Source organism: Mycteria americana, chromosome 9 (genome assembly GCF_035582795.1).
Source record: "Mycteria americana isolate JAX WOST 10 ecotype Jacksonville Zoo and Gardens chromosome 9, USCA_MyAme_1.0, whole genome shotgun sequence".
NCBI lineage: Eukaryota > Metazoa > Chordata > Aves > Ciconiiformes > Ciconiidae > Mycteria > Mycteria americana.
This window is the reverse complement of record NC_134373.1, coordinates 43,145,488-43,157,716: the sequence shown is the minus strand read 5'-3', so window position 1 is coordinate 43,157,716 and position 12,229 is coordinate 43,145,488. Positions and strand designations below refer to the sequence as shown.

Below are 12,229 nucleotides of genomic sequence, written 5' to 3'. Positions count from 1 at the left end.
GCTCCAGCGTGGGTCCTTCCCACAGGCTGCAGTTCTTCACCAACTGCTCCAGCGTGGGTCCCTTCCATGGGGTGCAGTCCTTCAGGAACAGACTGCTCCAGCGTGGGTCCCCCGCGGGGTCACAAGCCCTGCCAGCAAACCTGCTCCAGCGTGGGCTCCTCTCTCCACAGGGCCACAGGTCCTGCCAGGAGCCTGCTCCAGCACGGGCTCTCCACGGGGCCACAGCCTCCTTCGGGCACCCACCTGCTCCGGCGTGCGGTCCTGCACGGGCCGCAGTGGAGATCTGCTCCACCGTGGACCTCCACGGGCCGCAGTGGAGATCTGCTCCACCGTGGACCTCCACGGGCCGCAGGGACAGCCTGCCTCACCATGCTCTGCACCGTGGCTGCAGGGGCTCTCTGCTCCGGCGCCTGGAGCACCTCCTTCCCTCCTTCTCCATTGACCTTGGGGCCTGCAGGGTCGTTCCTCTCACATATTCTCACTCCCCTCTCCGCTGCAGTTGTGCAGGGTTTTTTTCCCCTTCTTAAACACGTTATCCCAGAGGTGCTACCACCGTCACTGATGGGCTCGGCCTTGGCCAAGAGCGGGTCTGTCTTGGAGCCCGCTGGCACTGGCTCTATCGGACATGGGGGAAGCTTCTAGCAGCTTCTCACAGAAGCCACCCCTGTAGCCCCCCGCTACCAAAACCTTGCCACGCAAACCCCATACACTGCCCGCTGCCAAAACATGTTAGAAATGCAGTTTGAATAGAAGAAAACAGATGCTAAGCATAAATGTAACTTTACATTTCTGAAAGCAGAATGCTCCTTTACAAAATAAAATATACACCCTTTAACTACTCACTAGTCTTTCATACTTTAAAACATTCTATAACATACTACAGTGAATGTATTCCTTCATCATAGTATATTCAAAATTTGCTGCTGACCATTGCAGTTTCACAACATAATTTGACAAGCTGCTCTTTAAATTAATATAAAGTAACATTTTTCAGATTTTTTTTTTTTTGGTGTCTTATAGTGCAGTAGTCAAAGTGTACAAGTAAGCATTCTGCATATAAAAATATTCTCCACATGATTAGATTTAAAATTATCCCACATTTAAGAGCAAGCTGTGCAAGCCACAAAAAAGGAAGTTACTGAAATGCCAAGCCAAATTTTTCCAGGAATAATTCCACCAGTTTCAGGCAGCACATGGACAGCTTTCTACAAATCCCTGCCTCTCGCGGAACAGAGGTGTAAAACACTGCAGCACACCCCCTCTTCGATAAGAAAAGGCACGCAACACACTGATGCCATTAACACAGTGCTAGCTTTATGTGTAAAGAAATTGAAAACGCCAGTATTGATTGACAAAACCTTACTAAAAAGGGGAAAAAGTTGTGAATTAGAGATCAGCTTTGTACTTATTCCTACAAGCCTATAAACAAAGCTTTACCTATAACCAAATACTAGTTCTTAATTTGTACACTTAAGACTACTAGACTTACCTACCAAATTTATATTGTAATTCCTCTTAAAAGGTTTCTTCACAAGTCAAATTTTTGTAAACTTTCATGTGAACACTACCTTCTCTTGACGAAAGGAAGGCCTCCCTGCAGCTATTTTATCTCTGTCTGTGTGGCGAGGATTAGCGAAAGAAGTAAGGGAGGAACAAGGAACAGAAGACACATTAACGCGTGCACAAAAAGAGCGTACCATGCTCCTCTTCGGAGAACGACTTCTGCAAGGCTCTAAAGCACGCCTTCCGTTTTCACTTATTCTGCCAAAAAGCTTCCATTTCCAAAGCGCTACTTCAGATTTTTTTTTGCACGTGGATCAGCTACGGCGTGTGTAATTAACGGCGACTCGAGGGAGGAAAGGGCTATTTCTGCCACAGCTAATACCGGGCGTCCTGACAACGGGATTCGAGCCTGCCACCAAGACTGCAACAGCCCCACGGCAGACGTGAACTCGGAGGGCCTCAAGCACAGCGGGAGAGGTGGAACCGCGCTGGGTCAGACCAGAACAGAGCCTGCGGCAACAAACAAAATCCATTTTCATGTAAAAAAGTTTTTTTTAAAAGGGAATAGAAAGAAAGAAAATGTTGGGCAGATACACCCGGCATTATAAGGGCAGAAAATTGAGCAGTTGAGGAGTTAAATGCTTCCAATTTATTTCCAACTTCAATCGAGCCCTAACAATAAAGTCATAAAATACAATGCAAAAAGATTAATTTCCACATTAAAAAATTATAGGATTATCTCATGCTTTAATTAAACCCAGCCAGTATTTCCAGTGAACAAAGTTTCAGATAAGTCAAGAAAGACAGTTAGAAAAAAAAGAGACCAATATGCAAGATCTGCTTCATGAGAGCAGCTCCTCTGAGCGTGCGGCAGATGAGCCCCTGTGCCGCCTGCACTGCCCGAGCCCCTCGGTGCGGGGGGTCACAGCAGGGCAGACTATAAATCTTCAGTTGTAGGATAATACTGAAAGCAGAGTGCAGCATACTGCTAATGCGCTCTACTTTTTTAAATGGGAAAAAATCCACAAATTTAATAGAAAATGTGCAAGAAGACTTTAAGGTATGAACTGGGGTTTTTTGAGTATTTGCATTAACATTCTACGTGTATGTACATGAATCAATGAAAAACAAAATACTTCTCTGCACATTTGTAGATAATTTTTAAACAGAGTGAATAAACTAATTAACCGATCTTCTCTACATTTTATTTTGCCGTTTAGCCTCGGAAAAGCTTTTAGCTATTTAGAATAAAATTCAATATGGAGGTGTCAAAAGTCCTACCACTTTGATGCATAAATTCTCTCTAATGCGCTGTTGCGCCGGTGCCATACGACAGAGCCTTGCAACGCCTCCCGGTTCCCTCCTCATTACATGGTATGCCCTTTTAGCCAAATACTAAAGGCAGACGACACCTCTCTGCCACCAGCAGTTGTCATATCAAAGGGCACAAAATAACAGATGGTACTATTAAACTCACTCATATCAACACATTCTTCTGCACGGCAACTCAATGGTAAAAACCTGGTTTGGGTTTTGTTTGTTTGTTTTAATACAGAGTAGAATCCCAAGGACAAGAAGGATGACATTGGAATGAATTTCACTCTGATTCTTCAGTCTTTATTATGCAAATGAATGCTCACTTTAGCTTGTCCAATTTGGCAATCAAGGCCCCGGAGAATGTCTGGAGCTAAAAAACTTCCATTACAGCATACACGAACACTCCGCATGACATCTACTAAAAAAAGTCTCAAAGAATGGCATTCAGCTATATAAACAATCATGGCTTTACAACAGATATTATGATTTCTAATTATTATTCAAATTCCATACTGCACTAATACTGACAAACACAACTTCAAAGTATTTCTTAGTGATAAGACTAATTTATTATTATTTATTTCAAATGTTTCCCCAAAATTCCCTATCATCCCGCTTCCAAAAAAAAAAAAGCAGCAGTCATAAAAATGGTGGCTTAATGCTCGCATAAAAACCACTTCTCTTCCTTTGCAAAATCGAAAAGGTACAGCATACAGCACCCTAACTTGAGGTATCACTTATTCTGTACGTCTTCTCAGTAATTCTGATTCCTCCAATGTTTTATTGTATTTCCTAAAACCTACACGGAACCCATTCAAGATGAAAAACTACTCTGCTGCGCTGAAGTTTCAAACAGTACGGAAGAGATTCAAATATACTGTGTAATTTGTAGAACCATTTAAAGATTATTTAAAATTGGATTAGGAAGGGCTGATGGCAGTCTGAGCTTCACATTTTTAAGGCTCAATTCTTGCAGACAGACTTGTGTACACTGACACTATTTGTAGAGCTTTCCTGAAATCAGTGAAGCTCCATTCACAGTCTGGAATTGTGGCGTCAATAACGAGAAAGGAGTCATAATTTTTAGACAATATCCACTATAAAAGCTTCTGATGATAGAAGTACCTGAGGTTTCCATGAATCCTTCTTAGTTTTCATAAACCTGTTTTCTCCTGAGGTATCGATTGGCAATAAATTTTGCAAGCAAGCAGGTCTAAATAGTGACAGGTACTTTGCAAAAAGAAAAGATAGCGCCTGAGAAGAATTTTGAGTAATCTTATGATTCATCTGTTGAACATAAAAAGTAAAACAGAAAACCTAAAAACCTTCAAGACAGCTGGAAAGCGTATTCTGCCACTGCCAAAGGAGAGCAGGCCTTCTAAAATTCTGAGTTTCTGTTAATCCTCGTAAGAATGACTTGAAGTCTCTCAACACAGCTAGAAGGCTGGCTTCTTTCTTCTGCCTCGCAATACAAACAGTTTACATATCTTGCTATCAGAATAACTGTGAGAAAAGTATTAGTTATGATGCAAAAATCAAACCACTCCTATACTGCACACATATACACAGTGTGATCACAAGCATCCTCAGCCACTCGTCATTTTAAGCTGGCTGTCTCTCAAATAAAAATTGTTAAGTGCAAAGTATATTTCTAAAATGATGATATGTTTTCCTGCCTATCTTGCATATTCAACTAGCAGTAAGATCAGTTCCCTTTAAGTATTTTCAACTTTTTACAGGTTCCTGGTTTTGTATTTAAAATTTTATATTATACCTACATCATTAAAACCACTACTATTTATCAATCTATCAGGGAAAGCAAATTGTCACACCATTTAAATGAAAACTATTTTTCTCTTGTACTACTAGACATAAAAATTTAAGCTGTTACTGGAAAAATACACACATTTATGCAATATATGCAGCCCCAACCAGCAAGCCATGTCTATGCCTACACTTCACTCAGGAGCTCTGCCTTGACCAACAGGCCTGGTGCCAAGACGAAGCAATGAAACAAAAAATATGAAAATCTTAACTGAAAACACAGAAGAACAGTGAAATAAATTAAAGGAATAACAAATGGTACAACCTGATAAGCTATACCTGCTAACGAAGTTGAGATGAGCTAGGGCAGTCCTCTTATACCCAGGGCACTGGGAAAACTCTAAACAGGCTTTATGAGGGCAGCTGGAAAGTACTTGGATCCCAGGGATAATATTGTCAATGTGACACAGTTTTTACACTTCAAAACAGTGTGGAATATTCAAGAGAAAAAACAAAAACAAACAAGCCAAAAAACCCAACAGTTTATACCCTTCTCACTTAAAATCTGCAATGTTATGTAAAATTAGCAATATTTTATTCATACCTTTAGGATACAGGATCAACCCATGCAAGCTTTTCACACCAACAATTTAATTCCAAAACATCAACCAAAAAGCTAAAAAGAATCATTACAAAACCCTTAATGTATCAAGAAAAAAAAAAATTCCTGATACATTTCACCACATTTCAACAAATAATCCAGGGACTGACAACTGCAAGTTTCTAGATAGCTTTAAAATGCAGTCCCACCACATACCACACCAGAGTTACCCAACTTTTGGCAGCAAGGGAGAACATAATCTCAATTATGTCACTACCATGTCATTTTTCTGTCAGCTACTACAGTTGGAAAGAATTCTGACATCTTCCAGTATTGCTATGTTGACTGCCAACAAGCAAAGAACGCAGTTTTCGATATCCACTGAACAATTCCTCTAGGTATTTGTGCACTGAAACCCAAATCACAATTCAGCTCCGAAGACCGGACACAGTTAAGATACTACAGCAGGAGCGTGTGGCATACAAAAATGCTGGCATACATCTTCATACTGCAAACCTGAATTCTTTAATTGTATCTGCTTATTAGAACAAGCACAGTATGCTTCACACTTGTAAATAAGTCAAAAAGTTTTCCTCAATAGCATCTCTAAGATTTTCACATTGGTTTCTAACACAACACTTGTTCAGATAGATAAGTGCTGAAGATGAGGAAGGTATTATGAATGTCAGTGAAGTATAATAAAGGTAATATTGTTCATTCCTACCAACCTTTGATTGGCAGATTTTCCTATTATTTGGAAAGGTATCCTAGATCTTACTTCATTTTAACCACACAACTACTAACAATAATTCAAAACACCACGTACATAAGCAATGACATTTTTTTCCCTTGCCAAATTGTTAGTAAAGTCGTTGCACTAAATTCTTAAGCAGTACAAAAGCAATGGAAAAAAAAAAATCATAAACCTTTCTGGTTGTACAGAACCTCTCACTGGGCGGGAGAAAAGGAAGGATGAGTGAGAGGGCAGACTAGACTTTTGGTTTGAGCAACTTCTGTAACTTAAGCATGTGTATGCTGCAAGTATATGCATGGGATACTGTGTATAGCGTACGATACACACATATACACAGTATATCTACACTGTAGAAGTTCACTCTTACATCATTATTCAGATTTTTTCATTAAATATTTCTTAGGTTAAATACTTTCAACAATAAACCTTGAGATAAACCCCATCTGTACAAAAATAACCAGGAAAGCAAAACAAAAATGTGAAAATTAGACTTTGTGCAATCAGACTTCCATGAGAGCTCACAGACTGGGGAGAACATCATTCCCTTTCTACTCGACTTTATTATGCATGGTACTTTGCCATAAGCCAACAACATTTTCTGTATGTCAGGACGATCACGTACAACAATTTAATCAACCCTCCCCATGCTTTGGTTGGCGGGAGGGTGGTGGTGGTGGTTGTTTTCTGATTTTTGTGGGTTTGTTTTTTAAACTGGATCCCTTGAGCAGGAGTCCATGTATTTGTCAGTGCCAGAAGCAGGAGCTGGCACTGAGAAATATGCATTCCTCCTTCTTCTAATACTCCTGGCCTTTCCAGCATAACCAGCCTCCAAAATTGCAACCATAACCATCTACGTGGCAGGGAGCAAGCTTGGGACTCACCTAGCTCACGCCATAGCCAAGGGACCTGCCGAGCTGGGGAAACTCGGAAACTTCTGGTGGTGGAACTGTGGAAAAACGAGGAATTCCAGACCACATGGCTGGTTATTTGTTTTTCAGGAGATCAGAAGTTACTGAGAGATACTTGCTGGGTTTGGGGGTTTTTTCCCTCCCCTCTTCAAAGGAGGAAGAAGGTTATTTAGCATCGGTCAACATTTTCGCTTGCTTCATGCACTCCCCACAGCCATGGAGACAGACTATGGATGTACCATTCGGCACACACATAGTATATACAAAGAGCAGTACACATACAAAGAGCAGTAAATGTAACAGAAACACCATTTCCAGGAGAAACAAATCACAGTTTCAAAGATACTTATTTACCGAGACCCACTCCACAACAAACGAGTCCTTCATTCTGCCAAAACAGCTTGGCAGTCATTCTTCTAATGCCTGGTATTTAAAATATCTAACAATAAAAGTTAACGGGAAGTTATAGAACAGTATCGCTACAGGAAGAAATATCTGTCAATTCATCCTCGGAGGGGACTCCAGCATGCTACAAAACATGACATTTCCTGGCTCAAACCAGTGAGCACCGGTAAGACAGCCTCCATTTATTATTTTTTTAAGTTTGCCATCAGAAAAAGACATCTGCTATGCTAGTTTTCCCTCAAGCTTCAGAAATGCTTTTTTCTTGAACTGTGTGATGAAGATCTATAAATAAACATAATGTGTTGCCACAAATATCCAAATCAGCACTTTAAATTTTATTTGTCAACAAATTTGTAACAAGATTTCAGTGCAATGTACATACTCGTCCATCCATCTATTAAATCTTTATGGTATGCTATTAAAAATATTTGCTACCATTGTTATTGCAGACAGCCCAATGCATACAGTAATCTGACAGATAAATGTGTTACTATGGAAACTACCAAAATGACTGCCTTATTTTCTAAACTTGGCCATAACCCCAAACTTTTATTACAGCATCCAAATGTTTCGTTCACTTGCTTTGTATGATCATAACACAGACCTTTTCTGGCTAAAAAAATACAAAAATATATTACAGGATTTGAATAAATGAACCTTCCTCTTACACTGAGTTTTCTTCAAAATAGCACTTTAATTTCTACCAATTTCATGACAAATCCTTTTTGCAGCACTTGAGAACATAGTTAACACCACAGAAACAAAAGTCTGCATAAAAGCATTAGACACCAAAATAATATTAAAGATTTGTCTTATTCAAGAAAATCTAAGACATACACTGACATTACAAAGCTGTGTTAAAAGCATTATTCACATTGCAAAGACAAGCACTCAAAAATTACAATTTCATCTCATTACTCATATACACTCATTTTCATTAACCACACTTTCCTTATAATTACTGTTTCAATCATGGCACATGCTCCCCATTTTATTATTTAGAGAGCAATATTTTACTTCCCCCAAGCTCACTACATATTTTACTCTTAATCTGGACAGAAAACTGCCAACAACAACTGTCTTCAAAGACAGCTTTCCAAACAGAAAACACCACATTTAACTAACATATTTGAATTTGAGATGAAAGACTGGAGATTTTTCTGCAGTAAAGTCCTTTCCATTTCAAATTCCTTAACCATGAATGAAGGAAAAACGCTAAAACAAATGCACAAAACCCGCTCTGACTCCAGGACGTGTTCTCCCCGACAAGATGCCTAGAGACGAATTAAGATCCTCCGCTGCACCAGGCACAATAAATCACCCTCCTGGCGTGACAGAAACTTGGGGGATGATACGATTCTCTACGAGTATTTGAGGTTATGGGTGCAAGGCCATGCATATAGCCAGACAGATGAAAAGAGATGAGGTCCTTCCATTTTTCAGAGTGATGTTCCTCCTCCTATCAACAGCAGCTTACGGAGAGAAGCCGCACCTCTGACTACGACCGCCCTGCTGGCACGCTCCGCCTGGTCTCTGCCCCCTGGTCGCAGCCAGGCTGGTGATCTTTTAGTCATCTCACAGCACCTAACCCACAGGGACGACGATGGTCTTAATGCGGTTCGCAGTAAGGAGGAGGCTACAGTAACCGTGAAACAGAGGTCTTGTGAGCATTCAGAGTTACCCTAATTAGTGGAAACTAAAATAAAGCTCAACTGATAAGATGCCAGGCTGTCAAAGTGCCTTGGCTTAGAAATGGTCTGTAGCTTTTTTTACTACAGCAGCGAGACCCAGGAGGTGCAGTTTATCGGACAGTAATCCACACCCGCATGACAGGGGAACACAGAGGAGAAGCAGGGTCTTCTGGGACAGACAGCTCTGCGGAGAGATTCTCATCGGTCGCCTGCAGACGGCCGCTTGTTTTTCCAAAAAGTGCTGGCCTTGCAACATTTAGGCCATCTGATCAGACACGTTATGATGCCCTTGGTGGCAGCTGGCTTTATTATGATATATGCAGGCAAATACCTACAGCTTCAGTAATATACACCATTTGTGCATTTGCTCCAAGATGTAAAACCCTTCTCTCAGCTTTTTAGGATTAGGCACTGAATATTTGCTCAAAAGCACTTCATCTGTGTGTTCGGAGAACAAGACTTCCAGAGTTAATAAGAATGTATTTACAATCACAAAATTGCTGGAAGACAACGGAAGCAGTAAAAAGAAAGCTCAAGCCTTTTTTTAAATAGAAGGACCATGGCTTCAGCTTTTACATACCCTACCTTCTTTCACAAGATCCCTTTTAATCTCACAGCTTGGAATTTAATAGCGTTCCAGTATGGTTTAAACATCTCCTTCATTGTAAGCTCCCTGTGCTGAGTAAACCGACTTCTAGTTTGTGCATTAAAAAAGACTTCTGCTTTTAATAAAAATAAGACTGTTCCTTCAAGCAGACCTGAAAGCATCCTGTCCTGCCACTTGCGAGCATCGTACACTTCAGAAGAACCATCTGCTAGGAATATTAGATTGAATGGGATTAGTTCACAACATGAGAAAGACTGCCTTTGCAATCCCTTCCTTGGGCAGCTACCTTTCCACTTATCTGTCATTTCACCCGTTCACTCCCACACGCTCTAAACAAGACCAGATACATTCCTAGACACACAGACCTTGAGAACCAGCTTTCTGAAAGAAACAGACCTGTCCTTGAGGAAGATTTGAAACAGAGCTGTCATTAATACTAGCACTGAACATGACTCGAGTTGTACAATTCTTAGCTGGAAGCCAGACAAGAAATCCATACTGCACCAACACGGAGCAGAAGAGCCCGAGACGAGTCGGAACATCTGACAAACCAAGCACTATTTTCTCCTGTATGATGCTGAATCCACAACCAGCTCAGGCTGCAGTAAAGGTCTGTCAAAAGGCAATACAATACATCATGAACACTCACAAACTTCAGAAACTAAGTGATGGCTACGCTGTGCCTCCCGTCAGTCTACTCAGTGCCACGTTCCTGAAGTCCTCATGCACACGCCCTGCAGGGTAAACATTATGATGTCCGGCTTTTTTTGGACTTGCCAACTTGTTTCTTCCCTTCAAAGCCCCATCTAAGCAAACTACTGACTGGTGCACCTTGGCTCGGGATGGTTTAAAGCTGTAAGTCAGCTTTGGCTCCTGCTTTTGCGGAAAGGGCTATGCAGAGAGGAAGGAAGAGAGAGGAGCACTTCTCCCCAGACTGCTCTCTCCTGTCAGGAGCACTGCTAAGTGCTGCCCTGTCCCCTTTTCCACTACACAATATGCATTTTATTTCCATTTGGGAAGAAGCCAGACCCACCTTCTACCTAATGGGATGCTTGCCATAAAACCTATACCTCTAACAGCTCTTCTGAAATGATTTAGGCATGGTCAGACCTACTCTAAACCTCCTGAAATTCAAGGTAAAACCTGAGCTTCCAGGGAAATCTCTATGCTTTTGTGCAGCTTGCTGTAAGACGCAAGGAGCCTCTGGGAATGGGAAGGGACTGCAATCCTGTTTCTATGTTATTGACTGCTCTTGAAAGAGCTTCCCAATAGTCCGTTTAATGCATGCCCTGGGAACTTACTCCTCTGTCACCTCCTCAAGACTTATCAAACAACGTGCGTTAGGCACCCCGAGGTATGTTCAAACACCTACACTAAAACGTCAGGAGAAAACAGGAGTGACAACCCAGCCCTCTGGATGTGGGCCCTACACGACGGGGAAGCAGAGCTGCTGCCCTACGGATAGGAAAGTTTCACAGTTTCTGCATATGCCACTGATGAACAGAGAGTGCTGAAAGGCTGTCCGATATTAATGTTCTTCCAAAGTAAGTTTAAGAAATAAGTGGTGTTTCTTTCAACAGTGGCACAAAAATAGATGTAAGTAAAGATGACTTGACTGAAAGCCAGCTTGGGGTTGATTAGGATAACACTCGCAAGTTGTTAAGCCATACCACTAACCCAGCTCAGTGACAGCTCATTTTAACAACACTCGGCTTTCATACTTGTCACTTGTACACGTAAAGATGTACAGCGAGACATCAGAGGGGGATTTCTGACAGCTGTGTTCCCATCCATGGACTGTCACTGCTTACAATTCAACATCTACTGTAAAGTTGTAATTATTGCATTCTAAAGGATTCATAAAGACAACTGAAAAGGCACGGAAAGTTTACCTCTCTCACCTCTAAACACACCGTTCTACATCAGCAGAACCTTTCCTCTCTAATTAGTGACGAGGGTGACAGATTAAGTAACTTCAAATACTGGATTACCATGTCCCATTTAAATTTCTATTAGTATATTGATTCTTGTTGTGTCTTTTTTAATATCCTTGTGGAAATACTGTAATTACGTTGCTTTTTATGTTTACAGATAATCTGCATTCTCAATTAGAGGTATTCAGAGACTGACAAATACACTGTTAATAAGACAAAGGTAATGGTACCCATGCAGGTACTTCACAGCAAAAAAGCGGCACTACACTTCATTTCCATCATAATAGCTCACGGCACTTACTGTAAAGAGGTTTTAGTAGTCTGCTGGATTGGAAGCTACAGAAGTTTAAGAAAACCCACATTTCTAATTACTCCACCAGAACACACATAGTTTCAGCAGAAGTAAATTAAGACATTTTGCTAAATCTGCGTAACAAAGCAAAAAATTACTCCAGATTTTTCTTATATTCAAATATGCATACTGACATGGCAATAGATATGACTATCTAATACAAGAAGAAATATTTAGGACGTCGGAAAAACACAGAAGTCAGACAAATTAACTTTGAATTTAGTGGACTAGAATGTAAGTTTCATTCCAAAGCACATACACTTATTTGGAACAGTCTGTATAGTATTTCAAGTCTGTGGATATACTAACACAAAACCCCACAAACTACACACTCAGTTACCAAACCTTCAGTTATAACTGCCAGTGAGAAAGTGGGTTTGTTGCAACTATTTA

At 40.8% G+C, this 12,229-nt stretch overlaps 1 protein-coding gene across 4 annotated transcripts in view; it reads right to left on the bottom strand.

Moving 5' to 3' along the window:
- Positions 1 to 12,229, bottom strand: part of GALNT13 (polypeptide N-acetylgalactosaminyltransferase 13) — a 157,245-nt gene that overhangs the window by 129,021 nt on the left and 15,995 nt on the right. Inside the window, exon 1 of one of the 4 annotated variants that reach the window (XM_075511937.1) lies at positions 1,698 to 2,116. The exons of the other annotated variants lie outside the window; for them this stretch is intronic. The gene's annotated coding sequence lies outside the window, so the exon portion shown is untranslated. Of the gene's footprint in view, positions 1 to 1,697; positions 2,117 to 12,229 lie in introns of those variants that run through there. 4 annotated transcript variants of the gene reach the window in all.